The 23,189-nt window shown below is 47.7% G+C and overlaps 1 protein-coding gene and 1 pseudogene across 24 annotated transcripts in view; one reads left to right on the top strand and one right to left on the bottom strand.

The window, feature by feature from the left end:
- CACNA1C (calcium voltage-gated channel subunit alpha1 C) overlaps positions 1–23,189 on the top strand; it is a 671,070-nt gene that overhangs the window by 168,085 nt on the left and 479,796 nt on the right. The window lies entirely within an intron of this gene.
- LOC130680856 (40S ribosomal protein S12-like) lies at positions 4,695–12,585 on the bottom strand (annotated as a pseudogene).

Below are 23,189 nucleotides of genomic sequence, written 5' to 3'. Positions count from 1 at the left end.
AAGAGCAGAGGGAATGGGCAGCCTAGAGCCAGGACAGGAGACCGATCTGGGCGGTGAGTAGAAAGGGGCTTCCCCCTCGCCTTCAGCCTGGGGTGCTCCATGTCTCTGGGAAGCTGTCACTCAGCCCCTGGTTTGTCCTGGAGCTTGAAGGTCGAGGTAAGTCAGGGTCTGGCTGGAATGTAAGAATGAAGTAGCAAAATGGGACAGGTCTTGGACAGAGCAGAGAAGACAAAGCAGAGGGCTCTGCAGGATGAGCCTTTCGCACTCAGAATGAGGCATGTCCACCAAAGAGCGAGCAGGGCCTGCTCACATCACCACATGCTGCCGTCCGAATTTCCAGACAGGGCTCCAGGTGACACAGCAGCCTTGATGGCCTCTCCTCAGAAAGCTGGGGCTTTAAAATGGGTGAGGTTGATTCTGTTCTCTGTGTGCTGATGGAAAGGTCACTTAGTGAAAAACGTGTGTGGGCTGGCACCTTTACCTTGGTGTTTGAAAGACGATGACACAGAATCAAAACTTAACCAGTGAGTTTGAGTTTTCAGTTTCCTTCTGCTGCTTCTTGCCAAGGGAGAACTGTCTGTACCTCTCCTGCTTTCCTGATCTGAGAGCAAGCCCTCTGAAAGCGCACGGAGTATGCCTCTTGGGAAGGTGACATGGGAAAGTGTTAATATTAAACACAGTGTAAATGTTACCTCTGGCAGGTGCCAAGGGCCTAAGGCAGCCACATCTTTGGGTCCTGAGTGGTTTCCTTTGCATTGTTTGGCTGTTACGGCCGAGTTCAGTGCTGGCCTGTCCTTGACATTTGTGGACAACCATAGATTTCATTGGGTTCCAGTGAACACATGTGCTTTGTTCACAACAGAGTCTACCTGGGGTATGGGATCCCAACTAAACTCAACTGTGGTAGAAATCAAGGGCTAAAGATCATTGGAAATAAAAGAAAACTTGAAGATCATCTGACTTTGCAAGAAAAGGAAACTTAGGCTAAGTAAGATTTTGCTCAGGTCTAAATAACATTGAAGTCACCTGTACCATAGCCAGTGCTCTTTGTATGCACTGTTGGCTGACTGGTGGTAGCTAAGAAATGGAATTTGGGGTTGCAGGGTGGCATCTGTCCGAGGAGCCAGTTTTATGGACTTAGAGCTGGGCTCATCATTCATAAAGTACGTGCATAGGTTTGAAGTAGCAGAACCACAAATAGGCTTTCCCTTTTCAGGAGCAAGTCTGCATAAAAGACGCACTGACTTTGGCCTCTGTCCCCATCACTTCCCTTTCAGTAGCCGGGCCAAGGGATTGGGCCAGGAGGCCTAGGACATCCCAGCCAGGGAACAAGCGCTTGTCACAGAATGAGTCGTGAAGCCGGGCACAGCGCCAGGATTGCAGAAATGGCTTTGTATTGATGAAGAAGGGAGATTTTTACCTTGTCTTGGCCTCTAGCATGATGAGAGTGTCACGGAAAAGTAGGGACAACATTGGGCCACCCTGTGAAGCATGTTAAGCTTGTTTTCCTCCACTCCAAATGCATAGGCCAGCGGCCCCTCAGGGTCCATTCTCAGTGGGTAGAGAGCAGACATCAGGCAGAGGCCCATTTCAATAGCTGTGACCTGCTAGTGTATCTGGACCCTGGGCTGCCCTAGGGACATAGCCATGCCACGGAGGCATGTGAATGCAGCTGTGATGTGGCAACAGATGGTTTATAGTTAGGCTGTCTGGGCAGATTGTAAGCCCTCGTCTTTCTAGTGCCTTGACTAGTCTGAGAAGTCGGGAGCTCGATCTCACTGCCAGTTGTGGTAACGGTTGGTTAGCCTGAGGACAGTATCAGAAATGCGGGTCCCTAGTCAGCCATACCACACCTGACCCCTTGATGGTGAGCACATTATGATGGGGGTGGTTCATACAAAAGGATCACAGACCCCACTATGGGCAAAAATGACTCATTGTCACCCAAAGCCTGCTCTCCCCACCTTTCGCAGTAATAGAAGTTTCAGCCAGGAACATGGCAGCCTGGCATAATCCTCCTCAGGGGGCAGCCGCTTGTGGCTGGTGAGGTGGTGGGACGAAGCTCTGGTGAACGGCATGTCAGCTGAAGCGCCGTGTGCGGCTTCCAGGTCCGCCCGTAGAGGGGAGGGGTGCCCGCCCTTGCTCATCTCCCTTCCCGCGGCGTGAGTGCAGTCTTGGCGATGAGCCATGTCAGAGCACAGCCAACTGGAGATGCGCCCTCTGACGGTGGAGCCACAGCACAGGAGGACAGCCAGGCATGGCATGGGCCTCCACGTGAGGCACCCAATAAGTGCCTCCCAAGAGGAAGTCCCTGTTGTCCTGGTCTCTGTTAACCACAAGTCAATGTACAACTTGCTATACCATACTTAGGGGGGCTTTGATTCTAAATAAAACAAAAGACAGCAGTCGGAAAAGATGTCCAAGGTCGGTGACATGGAAAGGACAGCAGAGCCAGGATGTGCAGGTGTGCTGCGTCTCTTTCTTTCCCTCCCGGCCCCCATCCCGCAGTGGGGATTGTGCTCTGCGGGGAGGCTGGTAGACCCTGCTGCGGCCGGCGCCCTGCGGCCCTCTGCATTGGATGACACCTGGGTTATCTTCCAGTTCTGATTCTCCTGGTGATGGGACCTGGTGACAGACAGACTACCACTGGGAGGCAGGTGAAGGCCCTGGGAATTAGTTCTAGAAAGGTAGCTTGGGCCTACAGCTACCCGTCATGGCCAGCGTGGCGCAGGCTGGCGGAGTGAAGGGTGAGCACGCAGCCTCATTTCCCATCTAACTGCCACAATAGATCTGTGTGCCTGGCGAGTCAGTGGGCTGTTGGTTTTCCTTGTGTCCCATTCCTTCATCTGTTGGTCCTGAACAGCTGATCATAACTTGTCTGAAGAACTAGTCCTCACTCTTGAGGTAACCATGCTCATGTTATAGACACATTCTGCTGGCATAACTGCTCATTTTAGGATGGAGCCTCCTTTCTTTCATTGTGATGAAGCATATGTCACGTAAAATTTACCATTGCATCCATTGGAAAGCATACATATGTTCAGTGTCTTTAAGCGCCATCATGCTGTTGTGCAGCCGTCCCCACCCTCCATGTCCAGAGCTCTTCATCCTCCCATGCCCGCGCTTGGTCCCCGGCGAGCACTAACTCCCTGTGCACCTCGCATAGGCCCTGGCACCTGCCAGTGTCCCTCGTCCCTGGGTATCTGTGTACTCCAGGGGCCTCATAGAGGTGGAGTCGCACAGTATTTGTCCTTCTGTGGAAGGTGGGCAGATGTGGATGAAGTCCTGGCTGGGATGGAACCAGGCCCTTGTTCTTTGGGAAAACGAGGCTCCAAACTGCAGTTCTGCTTGCTTCCTCCTCCAGCGTGGGAGGCGGCAGCCCCACGCTAAGACGTCCTCCATCATTTCATCTTTCAGTTTAGTTTAGATGAGGAGGATGGTGTCTGCCTTTCTCATTTGGAGGCACACAGGCATGGGTCATGATAAGATAGTTGGGATGTACTTGGAAAAATATTAAATATTAACTATCTCAGAAAATCTAAATAATCACAGAAACCCTCCAGTCTGCACCGCTTTAATTGTGCTTCTGGCCATCCTCCGGCTTTTCTATTCCCTGCCCCTACTCTGCTACCTGCCGACCCCGAGGCCGGGAGGACATACTTTTAAATTCAAGAAAACAGTGGCACCTTGCCTTCCTCCAGCGACACCCAAGGGACTCACCTCTGTCCAGGGAGATTTCCCGTGAAAACCCAACGACAGCCTCCCAGATGGGCTGTTCTCCCTTAGGTTCTCCACTTACACGTTTTCTGTTCTTCCTGACGACGGGAGGCTTAGTCATCTCTGCCAGTGACAGGCCCTACTTAAAAAACAAACAACTAAGAAACCCTCCATCCCACTCCTGCCACATGCTTCTGAGACTGCCCAGGAGTCGGAGAGGGCCAATCTGCTGGCCAGGGCACTTCTGACACTGGGGTTATGTGGCAGTGGGACAGGGTGTGCCATCCGGAAACGAGACCTGCCAGGTTGTGGATAGAGGACCGCCTCAGGGTAGAGCTACGGCCTCCCTGCAGAGCCTGGGCACCTTCCTGCTGTCCACCCCTTCATGGGCCATAGCCAGAGGCCTGGGCCCACACGAACACATGGAGACAGTGAGGCATCAGAGGCAGGGGCACTGCTCACCCAAGTGCAGAGTGCAGGCCCACAGCAGAGGTCACCAAGGGCCATGGGGGCACAGAAGACCCCTTCTCCAGTGACTCTCACCTGGGCTGCTTGCTTCCTTCACTCAGTTCGAGGCACAGAGTGTCTGATCAGAGTTTAGCTTTGTACTGTTTTCTCAGTTTCATGTATCAACCTTGATATGATAATTCATATCAAGAACTAGCCAATGAGACAGACATGCCCCACGGGACAGAGCGTGGTGGGCGCTTTACAACTGCTCTGTGGATGCTGACTGAGCCCCCAGAAGCGGCCATTCCCCCAGGCTCTTTTCTGAGGCAGCTCTATGTTCTTAAAGAGGCCCACCGTGCCTTCTGGGGTATAGATGCAATTTCCCTCTGTTCATGGAGTTATCAGGAGACGAACATCTTTCCACTTGGAGAATCCTGGCATCGTGGGGAGACTCGTAACACAGACGTTATTCTCTTTGCTTGCAACTACACAAGTGCACACACACACACACACACACACACACACACACACACACACACACACACAGTCACACCCCCATTTGCAAAGGGCCGTGGAGAACACGGAGCATGAAGGTACATGTTCCATAGTGGCTGTTCCCTTAGTGTGGGGTTCACATGCCTGTGGGCCACAGGAGCCAGAACCTAGGGTCTCAGACACCTGACCTCCACAGGTGAAGATTCTACAGCCTTGAAACAGGCCAATGTGGTTTGTAGCTCAAACAAATAGTTTCACTTCATAGGAGCTTCAGTTTCCTTATCTGAAAAAACATAGGACCACCCTCAAAGGATCTTTAAGGACATTTTAGGAATTCTGTCTAAGTGAATTTTAATTGCCATTTTCTCACCATTCTTTGGCCTTCTTAGAATTGAATAAATAGATTCTTTGTTAAGGAATTTCTGGCCTCTATCCATTTTCCTCATATCAAGAATTAACCAGCTATAGAGATTCACATCTCTTGGGGCTGTGGTTGACTTAAAAGATACTGAATTGCTGAAGGAGACATTGACCACCTCTTAGAAGACATCACCATCGTCAGCTCAAAGCCAGGGCATCTCCTGATGGAACATGGGCACTAAAATGAGTGTAGACCCCCCAGAGGTGGGACATGAGCCAGACCTCCCTGGAAAGCCATTTTAGGGCAGCTTTTCACCTGCTTGGGGGAGTTTGATTATGGTCCACACTTCAGAGAGGAGTATTTCTGAATCTGAGGGTTTTCTCTCTAAACTTTGAACAAATTATTTAACTTCTCTCTCTTTACATGCTACCTCCACAGCTCCCTAACACCTCTCATTTTTTTAAATTAATGTTATAAAGTATTTTTCATGAAAAGGTAAAGATGCAGAAAAAGCAATAGCTGAGACACAACAATAGGAGTGGACCTCATGAATGTAAGATTGAAAGAAGCAAGACAAAGAATGTGAGTAGTGAGGTTCCATTCACAAAACACTAAAACCAGGCAAAACTAAACTGTCTCCTAAGGTACAGGTGGAAAAGTGGTAAAACCAAAAGGAAAGTCAGGAAATGTTACAGCAATGGTCAGAGAGTGGATGTTGACTGGGAGGGGGCATGCGGCGAGGGCACTGGGTGCTGGCACAGTTGTGTTTCTTGATCTGAATGGTAGTTACATGAGAGTTTGACTTACATTTATTCATTAATCTGTAAAAATATGTTTAAAGCACTTTTCAGAATATGTGCTATATTTTACAAAAATAGAACAAAGTGACATGGAAATGAGAAAAAAACACAGTAGTTTAGAAATTGCAGATAAATACAGCAGACTCTTTGCTCTCTTCCAAAACCACACTAAAGTGATGGTCAGGGGATCTTTAAAAATGCATAAATCGCTAAGACCAAATGAATGGAAAAGAGAGAGCAGCAGCCATGCATGTATAGATTTGAGGACTGGGTTTTTATTTGTTCATTTTGTATCTAATGACATCCTTGGCCTGGGATTCTTTGTCAAGGTCCTTAACAACTATACAACTGCAACCAGCAGCTTCACAGGCCTTTGCTTCTCTGAGGATTTTGCAGAGGCCTCCCCATTCCTCCTTTTTCATTATGACCAGCTTTGATTAAGAGAAGCTGATCTTGTGCTCAGCACACAGGTCCTCCACCAGGGTTTTCTGCAGACTCATTGCAGTTATACTCAAGTACACACAAGTTGTGCAAGCTAGGCTGTGGGGGATGAGGGCAGTCTTCAGCACCTCTCTTAAAGCAGTGTTAATGTCCATTTCACCCCAGGAAGCAATGCCTTCCTTAGCCATGGTGGTGGGTTAAGGGTGGAACTGAATCCTGGATTCACGGGGAGGCCTTGCCTCCATGCAGCCCAGTGGTGGCAGGAAGAGACACCAACAATATTGAAAGCCGGAAAGTCGATGGACAATAGTGACTGACTGCCCATATGAGGCAGCTGAATCCTAAACTATAGGGGGAAGACAGAGGCAATTAAACTTGTAGCTCAAAACTTCCCTAAGGCTTGGGAATCAGGTGTCTGGAAGTGGTGGTAGAAATGGGTCTAAAAACTGGTTCAGAGTCTATTTAAGAAGTTAGATCCTAGATCCCCACTCCCATTCCAGTAGTCAGTACCTTCCCCACTTCAGCTGGAGCCTGCAGGGTTTCTGTCTTCTGTTGAGGGTGAAGGAGGAGCTCTCTGGACTGGGGCACAGCTGGTTCAGTTCAGGGCAGTCCACTGGGTGCAAATAGGGCTCAGCCTTCTGAGCTGCTCCCAAATGTCTCTCACAGTGCCACCCCTCAGCCTGTACTCTCTAGGCAGGAGATCTGAACATTCTCTGACATCCATTAGGCTGGCAGAGCAGGTTAGCCTAAGGAAAAAGCCCTAAAGACTGATGAGAGTCTACCCAACCAGGGAGTTCAGCCGTGACCCTCTTGAGTGAATTCAGCCTATTGACAAGTCCACTCATCGCTCAGAGCACCTGTCAGGTTTTTGTTGTTTCACTCTTAAATAGGCTCAGTCAATTAGGGACACTTAAATATTTGAGGAAGTCCCTTAAAATGAAAAATGAAACTAGCAAACAAGCAAAGGATGCATATTTAAAACAGAGTTATGCAAGGTGAAGAAAATTAAAGAAAAAAGAAAAAAACCACTACCAACATTCTTTTCTGTCTTTAGAGAGATAAGAGAAGATATCATGTTCCTGAAACAGAAGCTGATTTCCTTATAAAAGGAACATTCAAGAAATAAAAAGGAACCCTTGGATATTAAAAATGTGGTAGTGGAGGGCAACAAATGGTTGGGAATCGAAATCGATGAATTTATAGGAACGTAGAGAAAACAATCAGTAGATGGAAATTAAAACAATATGACAGTTGTCCAAATCCAAGAAGTCTAACATCTGAATCCTAGGAGTTACAGAAAGAGAGAGGTGATAAAACAGGAGCAAGCCATCAGTGTGACCATTCTGATACCTTTCCTGGCATCAAGGGCATTGGTTTCCAGACTGAATGTACCTATTAGGTGCCCACACACATGGATGAAACAGGCCCATACCAAAGGCATGTCACTGCGACCTTTCAGAAAAGTAGAGGCAATTGGGTGCCCTGGCAAGTTTCTGGAGAGAAAAAATACATTACAAAGGATCAGGAATCAGCCCCATCAGGGTGTTTTGACATGGGAAGCTATAAGACAATGGAGCAGTGTCCTCAATATCCGGGAAGAACAGGACTTCCAGCTGGGAATTTTATATCCAACCAAATCATCACTCTAGCAACAAGGGAGAACAAAGCCCTTTTCAGTGGGGCAAAAATCTCAGGAACAACAAATGACCAAAAACACCCTTAACACCAAAAACCCAAAACAACATAGCTCCAGGGCGCCTTCTCTTGTGAAGGTACTGGAAGAGGTTCCCCATCATTTACTTTGGCTACCTGAATCCCAGGGAGACAAGGGATTCAGGAAACAGAGTGGAACCCAGGAGAGGGGCAGGTAGGGAGTGCGGGAGGAGACCCTTTTCAGTGGAGGTAGTGCAGACATAGGACACAGATCCGAAGGAGGCTATGACATGGCTGCTGAGGAGCATGGGTGAGGGGTAGCAAAAGCTAAATCCCCACTTTCCATGCTAGGAAAAAAGCTAAAAATTGGTGAGAACCTGAGGAATTGATAGTAGTTGGTGTTAGGGAGGGGAAATGGCAGGTAAGGAAGAGGAATTTTTTTTCAACAAGCATTTTAGAAACTTTTGACTCTATATTATGTGGATGCATAAATTAAAAATGGAAAAAAATTGATAGCTTGTTGCTGATAAGTGATTATCTCTTTTGGAATTATTTCACGTAAAAGAAAATGAGAGTCTTACGTCCATTCATTTATTTAACAAATCTCTTTCTGAGCACCTGGTATGTGCTGGGCAGGGACGGAGTTTCTTTGCTCCGTGTTTGCCCTTCTTTTCATTGCTGCTGTTGTGGACCTTCCCCCAGGGACTCTAGGTGTAAGGAGCTAGTGACCACCTGTCTGGTACTCCTCTCCTTAGACCTCTGCTGGGGGTAATGTCAGGAAGGTCTCAGTTAAGCTTCTTTCATGCTCTTGAATGGTAAGTTGCCCAGGCTGATACACTTGCTGTTCCTTGTGAAGGGGGGACTCACGCCTAAAGCACACCCAGGAGGGCAGAGTCTGTGGTTAATTTGCTGAGCACGGTGCCTGACGCAGGGTAGGTTCTTCATGGATGGTTGACTTGTGCTTATTTCCCCCCTCCTGACTCTTAGCCTCAATGCTGACTGAATATTCAGCTTCCTGCAGCCCTGGAACACCCTTCGCTTGGGCACAATAGGGCCACTAGGGAGGGCCTATTCGCCTCCTGAGCCCCCAGTATTTACACTTTTGCTGCCTGAAATGAAATTATTTGAGATTCAGTACTTTGAATCTTGAAGGATATTTGGAATTTAAGGAAAGTACAAATGCCCCGAAGAGGAGAAATACTATGAACATTATCTTGTAATTTCCAACCTGGAGTGCTCACACTCCGCCATCTCATAAAGGGCGTAATGGTGGCCAGAGAACTCTTTTTAATATTTCAAAACATTTAATGGAAACTTCCCATTTATTCAAGATAAAGCTATAAAGAGTAACTAAAATGTCAAGGTTCTCCGTTCTCAGCTGACAGTATCTGTCGACTTGGTGCGATAGCTGGGGTTTTCTATGCTGATCAGGTGCTCTGGTTAGTAGCCATCTATCTGGGACAAACGTACACATGGGAGGGGGAGATAATAATTATCAGGACAGTTCATGTGGTTGGCAAATCTGGGGGAAGTCAGTGTTATTGTGGTGGAACATGAAGGGGTCTTTGGAAGTGAGAAGACGGGGGAGCTGCATGCCGGCTCCCTCAGTCCCGGGCTCTGCTGGCTGCTGAGATGAGCACAGGGCCAGATAGAGGGCCGGGCAGGGGTGCAGGGAGCTGGGCGAGGGCTCCAGAGACCCACTTCGTCCACTTTGCTGGGGGCTGACCTGGGGGCTAGGCTGCCGGAAAGGCACGCAGAGTCCACTCTCCCTGCAGGGCAGACCCCTCACCAGCCTCCTGGTGGCAGAGACAAATGCTCTGATGAGGCAGATGAATCCAGAGAGAACAAGGGCCTCAAGGCGTTAAAAATGATGGTGACTGTGGCCCACTTTCTTGCCTTGTAACAGCTGGTGGCACTTGGTGGGGCACAGCCAGGCTGCTGGGTGCAGCAGGATGATAGGAATGGAAATGGCAGGAAGGCCATGGGCACACAGGGGGCCGCTTTGGCCTCTGTGGGTCTGGCTTTAGAGCCCAGACTAAAGAAAGCCAAGCTGGAGACTGGATGTACACCTTTGCCAACCCATTTACCTTTTTGTGACTCAGAGGTGGAAATGGTTTAGGGGATTTTTGTTTTTATCTTGTGTTGTTTTGAAGGAGTGATGTTTGGAAGCAGAGGCCAGGGATGAATCCATCCTGACCCTCTGGGCACTTGAAACTGTGACCACAGACTTTGTACTTAGCGGTTGTCCATGTGTTTCAGTGTGTGCCCACTTTGTGTTCCCCACTGGACTGTGAGGTAGCTGGCGTCTGATTATTTACCAGTAAACCTTGTTTTTCTCATCTGTAAAATGAGGGTGATAATGCTTGTTTTGCAGGTTTGCTGTGAATGTTAGGGGCTCTTTCTTATCCACAAAACAAAAAATAAAAGAAGAAGTAGGACATGCCTTCAGGGCACATTAATAACTCTGTACATTGAATGTCCCTGGGTGTAACCACTTGAAGACTAAGAATGGAATGGAAAGAAGGCTGGAAGTACCCTCCATTAATAGCTGAGGACTGAACAGGAGGACTGGAGCGTGAGAAGCTGCCTTCCTAGCAGGGAGAGAGGCAGGGGACGGGGCTCTAACCTGCTGCCTGGCCTGTGGGGGCTTCCCAAGGGTGAGCTGTCACTGGTAGTGGTCTCGCCATTCCTGGAGCTGATGTCCAGCTGCGAACACAGCTTTGCTGGGATGATGTTTCCTTGCCAGTGTGCTTCTGTCACCACTTTACTGTAGCGAATGGCCTACTTGGGCATCTTCACTAAAACTAGAACAATTTCTGTCCCCCACTGGCCTGTACATCTGGAGAACCATGGAAATGCCTTCCCTATTTAAAAATATGACCACTGAAATTTGCATAATGCTTTAAAGTTTGCAGTGAATTTGCTTGTGTCATGTGGCCTCATAACAGCCCTGTGCCTTGTGAGCACCATGAGTGCACCCCTCTAGAATAAGGGGACAGATGCTGAAGGCTCAAGTCCCATGCCAAGTTCATGCAGTAAGGAAGTGGCTGGGGCAGGATAGACGTCTTTGGACTCCACATCCTCTGCTCCCTTTCACAGTCCATGATGCTTCTTCCGCTCTGGCATCCCAGTAACAAGACCGGTCACTTTCCTATGGGCTCTTCATGGGAGGTGTCACGTGTAGCCTTTCTGTTTTCCAAGGGAGAAGGAAATGGTTTCAGCTTGTGCTGAAGGGTCATAGGAGAGCAGGATCCAGAACTGTCTTCCAGTCTGGTCCAGGTGCCAGAAGAGTTTGGCAAGTGGGTCTAGCATCGCTGAGTCAGGCCCTCCTCCCAGGATCGATGTCGCAATGGCTCTAGTGGCTCCGTGCCTTTCCCTTGGCCTCTAAAGCATTCTGGTGACGATGATGGTTTGTCAGGGTCAGGGCCCTAGTACAAAGCACAGCTATTTGTGGCTGATCAAAAACACAGCTGGAGCCACCTGCACGTGAGGCTTGCTTCTCAGGTTCTGGGGCCTGTGACCCAGCTGAAGCAAAGGTTCGTATCACTGTGTGTAGCAGATATAGAAAGTCTCATCTTTTTCTTTAGGTTTACCTGAATAATTGGAAAACCAAGCTGTAAACTACCCTGCCATGTGTGACCAGGGCCTTGAATGACCCTCTTCTCTCTTTTGTTCAGCCAACTCCTGCCAACAAGACCTTACTGCGCCCATGGAGTCTCTCTTCTAGAATGCAGTGGCCCTTTAGGCAGTCACTCAAGCTGATGCTTCATGAAATGTCCCCTTACACTGTTGATGGTTGCTACATGCAGTTACCCTGACTGCCTTGGCTGGGACCGGACATGGGGCCTGCTTTGTCTTTCCTCTGTCTGAAAGTGTCTGGATGTGCTGGGCACAACTGAATGCTGACAAATTCATCTGATGAAACACAGGAGGGTGACAGAAAAAGTGTAGATTTGGGAAACCAGAGACATGCCTTTGTTCTCTAGGACAAAGCTGTTCACCCCTCTGGGTTTCCGTCCTTATCTGTAAAGTGAAAGAGTTGAGCTGGATGACCTCTCAAGTCCATGCCAAATTTTAAGCTCTAGATTGGAGGTTAATCTAATTAAAGCTATAATTAGAGATGAATCAAGAGAGATCACTGCTTTTACCTGTCTGTGTATGACCCCTGTATTGCCACCTGTTAAGCTGTCTTTGGCTTGTCACTTGCACCTATGATTTGGTTGCATGTATCTTTTAAAAAATTGTCTTCATATCTTAGAGGAAGGTCACAGGGAGAATGAGGGAATATCAGGTAGTGTTTAGAAGCAGAGGCCTGGAGTCAGTAAGCCTGGGTTTAAACCCTGGTCACTCCCTTCATTGGTTGTGTGATCTTGAGCAAGTTACCTCATTAAACAGCACTTTTTTCATCAGAAATACGGAGTTAGTAATACTGGTTTCATAAGGTGATCAAGGAATAAGTAGAAAAAGCATGTATGGTGCACACATAGTATGAACGCTTAATAAATATTGGTGGCAAGAATAATTATTGTAATTGGGAAGCAAGAGGTTAGGTTGTGTCTTCTAATTTTTCGGTGAGCATTTTCTGATTTGGAAACTATTGGTTGTATTTTAAGACAATCCTTTTATCATCTTCATAAGCAGTGTAATGATTTGAGGAAAATCATTTCAGTTCTGATAAGAACACTAATTATGCACATGATAGCATTTTAATAGAGTTCCATAATTTATGGAATTGGGAGAGACTTATAAAAACATGGATTGACTCTCTGGAGTCTCAGATTTCTGATGAGTGATTCAAACATTCTACTCTTACTTCCTGCCAATGCAAATAAATCAAGTGTAAACCCTTACTTTTTAACCAAATTGTGAAAAATGGAACACATTCAATGATAAGGAACTGTTTTAATAAGACAGTTCATTTTTGAGGTGATTTGCTAAGGAGAGACTCCCAGTTTGTCTCTGAACTCCCCAAAGCACACACCTGCTATCATATTTGCTCTTTTCTTTTTTCCCAGCTGCTCTGGGTTTAAGTAACTGAAACTTCTCAAGTATGAAAGTTTGAGGGTGGCTCAGTGATCCAAGCAATGGAGACTAAAAAAAAGACTTTGGGTGTAAATCAAAATTTTCTAACTGCCTTACTCTGAGACGCCTGGGAAAGTCACTTACAAACCTTGGATATCTTCATCTCACCAACAGCAAAAATGGCATAATGGTATGATGAGCATAGCCTTGCTTTAGAGAGCATTAGTGAGGAAATAAAACATTAGATGACCCTTTCTTAATTGAAAATAAGTGTGTTGTATACAAGTTACCGGACAAGTAACTTTTGGACAGAGTCCAGGTGTGAGTGTGTGCATGTGTGTATGTGCATTAGCTTGAAGTTCAAGTATTTGCAAACATTTCCAGCACATAATATCTTTAAGAAACAAAAAAGAGTTTGATCAAAATAATTTCTTATTATTAGTGGCAGGTAAGCCAGACTTAGGATTTCCAGATCTCCCATGTCTTATCTTGACAATTTATATTTAACTTAGTCTCAGCTCTGGCTCTCAAAGTCAGAAAGAACTCCAGAAGATAAACGAGAACCAGAAAGCCAAATTTTAATACTCAGAGAGCAAAAAGAAGTAATGGGAATAGCATATTTTGCTGAGGGTGTGTGGCTTGTGAAGAAACAGCTTTGGATAAAACAGGACAGGGGGAAACTTCGAAGTGTCTTCTGCCCATTAGTCCCATTAATGCTTCAGTAATTTCTCAGAGATTGATTATCCCTAGGGAACTGTGTTACATCAGCCCTCAAACCATTTTCCCAATCCCATTAGGCCCAGAAAACATCCTATCCTGTTGGTAAATGTTGGGATAATGTAAATGTAAATTGGTAAATGTTGGGATAATGGGCTTTTGTGCCCTGTTTACCCATATTCCTCCAGCTTGTCTTGCATCCCTACCAGCTCTGTCAGCACAAAGGTGCCTCTCCTTTCAGGGGTTGGTATGTGGGGTAAGAAACTCAGACTTATGGGGAGGCAACATGTGCCCAGTTTATCTTTAGGCCAGGTGACCGGTTCCTCATGTGGCTTTTGGTGTTCATTTGGGATTTCTCATGGTGGATGGACACACGGTCCCCATTCAGAATGCCTCTTCAGATTAGAAGAGAGATACCTAAGGAGTGTCAAAAATGAGAGGAAAAATTGCTTCTTTTGAAATCTCTTTCTTTGCTTAGTATGCTGGGCAAAGGAGTTTTCCAATTGTTAACCTTATAAAGAACCTTCTCACAGTCTCAGTTTTGTCATATGTAAAATGGCAATAATAATACTGCTTCCCTCATAAGGTGGTTAGGAGAATTAAATGGGTATTTGGTAAATGCTTAACACTGTGCCTCCTTGGTGTCATGGACGGTACTCAGTAAAAGTTGGCTAAAATTATGTTAACTATTCTAAGGGCAACAGTTAGTAAGCATATTGGGAATTGATATTAAGAAAGAAGAAGACCCATATTGGGAAAAGTGGGGATCAGACTAGTCATCAGGCTTCTGAATGTGGGAATATGCAGGAGGTGAGCACATCCCTATACTTAAGTATCTATATCATTCTTGCCACAGAAACAACCTATGTCAGACTCAGTAAGAAAAAAAAGGCCCAAGCAGTTTCAAGAATGTGTGAGCATGGTCTACCCTGGGTCAGTAAGACTCAAACTTTCAAAATCACTCTCAGTTACTTTATTCATTGCTTTATTCATTCAGCCCACATTTATTGTCCAGCCTGTGCTATACATCGATATCATAGATAAAAACAGTCCACTCACTAACCTTAAGAAAGCTAAAGGAAGAGGCAGACGAGGAACCAGATGATTAGACAACAAGTTCTTGAGTGATTAGGAGGAATGAGGTACACTGGGAGGTTTCTTGGAGGAGTTGATACCATACCCAAGATGAGATGAGTAAGAGTTATCTAGGAAGGGGAGAAGGGCTTTCCAGGTGGAGGTTGCTGCATGAACCAAGGCGTGGCTGCCAGAGCTCTGGGCATGACAATCCTTGTCTGGTAATACCAGCATCTGAAACATCTCAGGGTTGGTCTTCATTGATTGCCTATTCTCTTAAGTATGGACTGTAGTTTCATGTGTCTAGTAATTTTGCACGGTATTCTGGACATTGTCAATGATAGATTGTAGAGCCTATGGATTCTATTATGTTGCTCTGAAGAATGTTGAACTGTTATTTTAGCAGGCACTGAGTTTGACTGAACTCAAACACCAAACTGTATCTCCCCTGTGGTGGGCAGAGACTGAAATCTCTGGGAACCTCTCCCATGCATGTGTAGCTCAGGAGTCTGCTAGAGATTCAGGAGGAGCTTATACACAGGATTCAGAGCTCTTCTAAGGCTCTCCTCCTCTTTGGGATTTCTCTTCTCATTTTTCAGCTGCTCCAGACTCTATCTTCTGACTCTGCAGGTTTCCATCTGGTTTGTAGCTACTACACAGGGTGCTTATTGGGCCTGCTCTCAAGGAAAATGTTGCAAAACCCAGAAAACTCTTCTGGTGCTCCCTTCTCACAGTTTCTACCTGCTTTGGTTTGCCCTCTAGTGCACACAAATAGTTATTTTTTATTTTTATTAGGTAATAGTTAAGTACAGAGTATTGGTTCAATATGAGCTATTCTAAGATTTTGGAAGTAAAACATCCACATGGATATTTCAAGAATGTCAAGCAGTTCAGCGTGGTTGGAGGGGAGTGTGTGTGTGTGTGTGTGTGTGTGTGTGTGTGTGTGTGTATTTCAGGGGACTAGAAGGACATGTACTTAGAGAAAGGCAGAGGCCAGATCATTAAGAACCTTGTGTGTTGCATTAACAAATTTGAGCTTTATCCTGAAGTCTGTGATAGAGGGCTTTAATCATAAGAGCAAAATGATCAGAATATGTCTCAGAAACATTGCTTGGCATTTGTATGAAGGATGAGCCAGAGGGATGGAAAGATAGTTAGGAGGCTGATGGGTAAAACAGAGTTCAGTTTTCTCCTCATAAGATGAGGGGTTGAACTAGCTGATCATTAACATCTCCTGTAGCTCTAACATTCTGACCTGCCCATTAACGCCCTTGCCTGGCCTTTCTGGAGCTGGAAGTTCCTGCAAGGCTGTATTTTGCAGAATGCTGTACACAGCCCTTTAAGCCCTGACTTTAGATGATGCCATTAGGGAGTAATCTACTTGGTGGTGTTCTATGGTTATGAGTTGATTAAGGTAATGGGGTCACAAAGCAACATGCATGAATATACCATAGGTGATTAATAGCCTTTGAATTTCTCCAGCTTTGTCTTTAGACCTCCTTTATCACAGCAGCTATTTGGTTATTCGTGTTATCTTAAATGACCTACTGTTCATCTGACTTTAATTTTTTTCAGTTATCAAAGGAAGGAGATGGGCCTAGTAGGAACCCAATGATATGGCCCCCCTGCACTGTGGGTAACCAAATTGGGAAGGGTGGGAAGATGTTTTGTTATAGTCCCCTGAGAGCCTCACAAGATGCTGATGGCATGTTTATGTATCCTTCCTGGTTCTGAACCAACAGGAAAGGGAGGCTTCACTCAGCCTCAGGGTACCTCACACCTTCTAAAACTTTCTGGAGAGCAAAGAGCGTCTTTGTGTCAGGTCGTGAATAACATGCTGAAGAGTGACACATGTCCTTGCTGAGGACAGTCCAGAGTCCAGTCCACACCTTTAGCAAGGCACATTTCCACTTGCTTTGCCTCAGTAGGAGCTCAGGTCTTTTAGTGCATAAAACTAGCTGAGTGCACCACCCTCAGTAAATTAATCCAACATCCAGTTCATGAAGCATCAGGTTTTAGCCGTTAAGGAGGCAGCAACATAATTCTTGCACGCAACTGTAAATAAGGCTTTCCTCCTGGAAGTGTGAGGCTGGTGTGATCGGTGAATCACCTCCCTGGTCTTTTACTTTGATGTATGTTATTTTACTCAGGGTCCATTAAATGATCTTGTCTTATGTGGCTCTAACATTTTTCTCTGATCTGTTCCCAGCCTGGAGTGTATGAGTACATCAGTTCTGATATTTTCTAGGCACCTGGGGTTGGCCTGGGGATATTCCAGTCATTCATATATGGTCCTTGTCCTCAGGGTGGGACTGGTCTAAGTACTCATCATGCCCCACCTCCCCTTGGCCACTCAGCCTTCTGCTCTGCAAGCTGAGCTTGCACGTGTGGTGTGCTTATCCATAGTGGATCTCTCTCTTCCAACCTCCTGTGGTCCTTGAGTTGGATTTGGTGAAAATAGCAGGAAGTGGGAGAATGTGTCTGTGCATTCGAGGTCCAAGTTAGGTCACACTTGACATGTTACCTGCTTCTGTTGCAGCGGTTCCGATGTGATCAGGCCTGCACTTGGGCCCCTGGGCTTTTATGTGAGGGTGCTGTGAGACCCGCTCCAAGTCTGTCTCCCACTTGCTTGCCTCTGTGCCTAAATTTCTGCCATTGATAAACTCACCACATTACACAGGGTATCATGGGTCCAGGCCTTGCCTCCAGAGCTCTCCTGTTAATGCAGGCCTATTATATTGGAAGGAGCTGATTGTGGAAGCACGCTGATGTATGTATGATGCTCCATCTTGGAGAGGTGGACAGCAGAGGTGGGAAGTGGGGGTGAGTTTAGCTTCAGGGGCTGAGAGAGAGGGATGCGGAAGATTATGGAACAGTGGGAGCGGGAAGTATCCTCTGTTGGAGTTTTGGCAGATTCTATGCCTCTTTTTATTTTTTTTTCACTTTTTATCCCCAGAGCTTAGCCCTATGTTTGGTACATAGTAGGTGCTCAGAAAATGAAAATCCCAGGCCCAGCCTTGGCAGGCACTTAGATCTGTGACACTCAGCCCCCGTCTAAGCTGGCCAGGGCTGGGCCATTAAAGGGTTCTGTACACTTTCAGATAGCAGGATTTTTGCTCAGTCTCATTCAGCTTGACCAGGATTGTGAGGAAAGGGGTGTCCTTCCCAGTTGGGGGTAAGCCCTCTGCTCTGTGTGTGCCTGCTGCTGTGATGTAGCTCAGACACCCGTTTTTAGAAGGAAATGTCCATTTTTGAGCAGGAGAGAGAGAAGAATCCAAGTGTGACCTACAGAAAGGAGAGGGCCAGGCTGTGCTGCCACTTCTGTGTGGTGACTCAGCCAACTTTGACTGCAGGACTAGGTCTTGGTCTGGGATGGAGGGTGTCCACTACTGAGGCAAGTCGCTTCAGGAATATCAAAATCATTAGTCAGTTTGCCTTGCTCTAGTGAGTCACCATCTTAAAGACATTATGTTCCAGCCTCAGACTTAGGGAGCTGCGGTACAACACAGCCAGCTCCTACTCCCTGGGGAAGGCAGAGTGGAGCCGGCGGAGAAGGGAAGGGACTGCAGCTCTTTCCTGCTGGGGGCTTTTGCTCCCTTCCTCCCCCCGGCAGCAGGAAGAAGTGTGAGAGAGGCAGTGAGTTAGAGGTTGAGGTGGTTGCGGTGGGCTGGCTGGAAGCAGATGCGTGGCCGAGGGAGTGCAGTGAGCCCTGCTTGCCAGGCCCCTGGAGCATGGAGATGGCTGGCCAGGCCTGCAGGCACTCCTGAGGGGCATTCTGGGGGGCTTGGTGTCCGATGGGAGCAGGCAGTGTTCTCCTTGTGGGCGGGGTGAGGACTGCCTCATGGTGTGGCTCCAGCAGCTTGCAGAATGCCCTGGGCTAGCTGACCAGGTGTGGTTTTCCAGGGCTGGGCTGGAATATGAGAAGTCTCTTCCCTGGGGTATCCCAGGTGGGTGAGGTCTGGACAGCTAACTGATGTGTTGTCTGAGAGCCAGAACAGAGCAGCGTGACCTGCAGGCGGTCAGTCCCATAGCTGCCTGGCCAGAGCCTGAGGTGTGTCTGAAGGAACAGAGCCCTCCTTGGAGCGGAGCAAGGTGGCCCCTTAGAAACTGAGCCTTTGTTCTTGTGAATGCCCCCTCCCGCCAACTGGCAAAAGGGAGGCTGAGGGGAGTGAGGGTGCAGATCACTGCACGCTGTCCCTGCGCCATGCAGGTCCTCTGCCCTGTGCAAAGTGCAGCGCCTGCAGTCTGTGGAGAAGAGGCTGTGGGGAATGGCCCGAAAGGGCTCCTTGGCCTCCTTGTCCTGGATGGAGTCCTTCTGGGTGCCACCCAAGCTCTCGGGACCTTCCCGCTGCTCCTTCTCTCCCTCCTTTCCTTGTCTCCACAAGTGTTTTCTGAGGGCCTACTGGGCGTGCTAAGAGCTGGAAGTGTAGGGGAAAGTCAGGCCGGCAAGGCTGCCATTCTGGGGGAGAGGGCGCAGATGAAAGAGGAACAGCCACAGGGGCTGAGCTGCTTCAGACACAGGAAGGTGCTGAGGAGGAATCAGGGACCGAGAGCACTGGGCATGCGGCTGCTTTCGGGGGCGGCCTTGCTCGGGAGCCGCACATGATGGGTCTGTGAGAAAGGCCATTCTGAGACAGGGAATGGACAGAAAATGCAGTGGCCCTGGGTGGGGAAGAGGGTATCAGAAGACTGCGAGGCCCCAGTGGACAGAACCTGGACCCTGGGTCCCATGTGGAGGAAAGCTAACCTGGAACTGTCCATGCTTTGGACTGTGAGCAAGATGGAAACTTCCATCATGTCTCCTGCCCACACGCGAGGGTGTGTGTGGTGCAGCAGTTGGGCCTCCCCAACTAATACGGTACAAATCAGCTCCTCGGCCATGCAGAAAACATGAGGCAGAGGCAGATCCTGAGCACAGAAAGGGAAGCCAGTCATCACCTCAGCTCCATGAGTGCTGGGGCCCAAAGGGATGCTCACCGCTGCTCTGTCAGGTCTGAGCCAGGGGCTCGGTCCCCTCTGACACCAGTTCAAAAGGCAGCATTTCCAGCCCCCTGTCATGTCACCAGGAGTGCTCAGTCCTCTAATTAAGCAGTAATGTGCTTGTCCAATAAGTACCAGATGGTTGCAATGAATCAAGACCAACTTATCATAGCTTTAAAAATTAATATTATTAATGATAATAAAATCTAACAGTTACATGTCATGCTTTTCTTCTGAAAAGCTTAAAATGCAAGTATTAAAATATATGTCCAAATATCCTACCAACTGTACAGGAAAAAGTGAAGAGCCACAGGGAAGTCGGGAGCATGACTTCAGACTTCAAGGTAAGGCTCAGATCTCTTCCCCGTCTTTATGTCTGAGCCCACAGAGATGGCTGACCTTTCCCAGTATTAAACCAGAATAGTGTGATAGAATCAGGGAAATGGGTTATTGTAATGTCACAGTAAGAGGGTGAAACACCAGTGAGGGCCTGGAGTTAATTAGATCCTACAAAAGGCCAAGATTGGAGAAAGCCAGACTGGACCAACCAGCCTTGTCTGCTGAGAGAGAATGTGGGGTGGGGACAGGGAGTGTGGGAACGGGGGCTGGCCAGCGCAGCTGGTGCCCCCAGGGCCTGGAAGTGGCTGGTGACTGACTGCAGGGTTGATTGGAAGCTGAGAGGGGGTCATCAGGAAGGGTTCGGTCCTGTGTGGTGGGGACAGCCGGGGACAGGAGGGAGGTAAATGAGGGCCTGACCATGTGCCTGGGGCATCTCGCGCTGAGGAGTGGCGAGGGCACCGGAGCGTCCATGCTCGGCTCTCTCTGGGACCCACTACTTCACTGGGCCCAGAGGTGCCATAGGGTGGCCTGGGCTCAGAGAGAGGGGCGTTCACACCTGGGGACCGTGTTAGGACCGGGTCTAAGTCACAGGACTCACAGGACTCGGCCACGGAGAAGGAGAGACTGCCCCCGGGTCAGCTCTCCATTTCCAAAAAGGGCCAATGCCATAAAAATCTTCATTAACCTTTTTTTCAACAGGTATTAATTAATTGGCTATTATGTGCTTTTCTACCCCAGAGGAGCTTATAATTAAGGTGACCATGTAATTTATCACCCAAACTAGGACACCTTTGAGGAAGAAAGGGGGACTATTAATAATTATGTGGGAACAACAGGCACACACACACAGAGACTGGCCCCAGCAAACGGGCATATGGTGACCTGAGTCAGGGACACCACTGCATTGGAAACCAGGTGCAAGGCCACATGCTCTGTGTGTGCAGTGCGTGTCCACTCATGTGTCCGCACTTCCACCAGGAGTGGGGCTCCCTTCCTCCTGCCTGAGCCTGTGTCGGGACGCCACTGAAGCCCTTCCCCTGCCCACCCACCACCAGTGAGCCTCTGACTAGGGCTGTGGCCCCGGGCCAGGTGATTGACAGGTCTGTGCCTCAGGCTCTCCTCAGAAGGGGGTACACTAGTCCCTGCCTTGCAGGGTTGTAGCGAGATGGACAAGTTAATGGAGAAGGGCCCCACGGCAGTGCTGACCCCAGGAAGCCCCACCCCCAGGCCGGCCATTCTCTCCATCAGCTCTGCGGCAACTGGTAACTCATCCCGTCTGTCTGCACTTTGGTTTCCTCATCCGGGACACAGGGACATAATACCGACCTTTTATGGGCCTGGAATTCAATAAAAGTTAGCCCCCCCTTCCTCCTTAGAATCAGAAGCAGACATCAAAGGGTGAGTTTTAATACTTTCCACACAAGTTCACAGATTTATTACATAATAAATTTAGATGTGGTTAAGGAATATCTCCATGGAGGGACAGGGGAGTTGCCCAAGGGGAAAGAAGCAGACAGAGCGATGTGTGGCCTTACATGGAGAAGGTAAGCAGGAACCCAGAGGAACGGATGGCCAGTCTCCCCAGCATTCTCAGGAAGACACGGCTCTGGAAGCCGCAAGTCTGTCTGGCCTTTCTCTCAAGGTGAAAACCAGAGGGGCCTTTCCTGACCTAGGCAGGCAGTGCCCTTGGGTCTGTCTGTCCCTGGAAATGGTGAGCATTTCTGCTTCCAGCATTTGCCTCCGTCCAGAGCTGATGGAGTGCACCAAATACTCTAGGTACTTTTCGTTTATTTTTTTTTTACTTCACTAAGTTCATCTGTAAAACAAGAGTAATACTTTTAAAAATGGTTTTATAATGGAAAATTTCAAATATAATCAAAGAGACTTGTGTAATGAGTTCCCAGGTACCCGGCTTCCAGCTCTAGGGCTAACAATTACCAGCACTTGCCAATTTAGTTTTCTCTTTCCCGCAAGACGTTTCTCTGAGATAGGTGAAAGCAAATTCCTATTGTTATACCCAAACGGTCCTCAGCTTACTATATAGTCTGACTTATGATTTTTTCACTTAACGATGGTGCAAAAGCACCATCTATTCAATACGCATTCAGAAGAAACCACACTTTGAATGTGAATCTTTTCCCAGGCTAGCAAGAAGCAGTTTGATGCTAGCCCCGAGATCACGAGGGTCAGCAGCCAGTACACGGACAGCCGCTCCGTTGTTCGCTCTCAGTATGTGGTGCAATGAATCACCTGAGCTATGTCACACCTCATTATAAAGTAGGCTTTGTGTTAGATGATTTTGCCCAAATGGAGGCTCATGTAACTGCAGGCTCTGACACATCTAAGGTGGGCTAGGCTAAGCTATGACTTTTGGTAGGTTAAGTGGAAGTACTTGCATTTTTGACTTAGGATATTGTCAACTTATGATGGGTTTACCTTAAGTATGTTAGTGAGGGAAGATGTGTAATTTCAACTGTAAATACTTCAGTGTACATCTCCTGCAGACAAGAACTTAAAAAGAAACCCATAACCAAACACCTGTCACCCCAATGTCACCAGCGAAACTCAGTAAGTCTTTAATTATGAGCCAGTACTCAGTTCACATGTAAATTTCACTTATTATCTCAAAAATATCTTTGATGCTTGGTTTGAATCCGAATCCTCATAAGGCCCACACATTACCTGTGGGTGTATGTGTCCTCAATTGCTTTTTACCAACCATTGTCCGTCCCCCCCCCATTGTGCATGTCATTTGTTTGCTGAAAAAACTGGGTCAGTTTTCTTCCAGAATGTCCTGCATTTTGATTTGGCTGACGCCCTCCTCATTTTGTCATTTCATTTATTCCTTCATCCTCCTTATGTCCGGTAACCAGAAGTTAGATTCACACTCCGCTTTTGGAGGGAGATCAAGGGTATTCTGGTTGAGACAGACATCAGGAATCAAATTGAGAAATGCGGGGACTGGGGAGCAGGCTCCGGTCATCAGCCCGACCCCTCCGACCCCTCCGCTACAGAGTCCCTTTCCTGTCAGCCCTCCCGTCGTGGTTCTGGCATCCACTGACGGCTGTTACCCGGATCCACTATTTCATCTGGGCTTGTGAAACATGGGTATGGACTCCACGGTTCCTGCTGTGTTTTGC

This window comes from Manis pentadactyla, chromosome 14 (genome assembly GCF_030020395.1).
Source record: "Manis pentadactyla isolate mManPen7 chromosome 14, mManPen7.hap1, whole genome shotgun sequence".
Lineage (NCBI taxonomy): Eukaryota > Metazoa > Chordata > Mammalia > Pholidota > Manidae > Manis > Manis pentadactyla.
The sequence above is the reverse complement of the archived record's forward strand: the minus strand, read 5'-3'. Positions and strand labels throughout refer to the sequence as shown.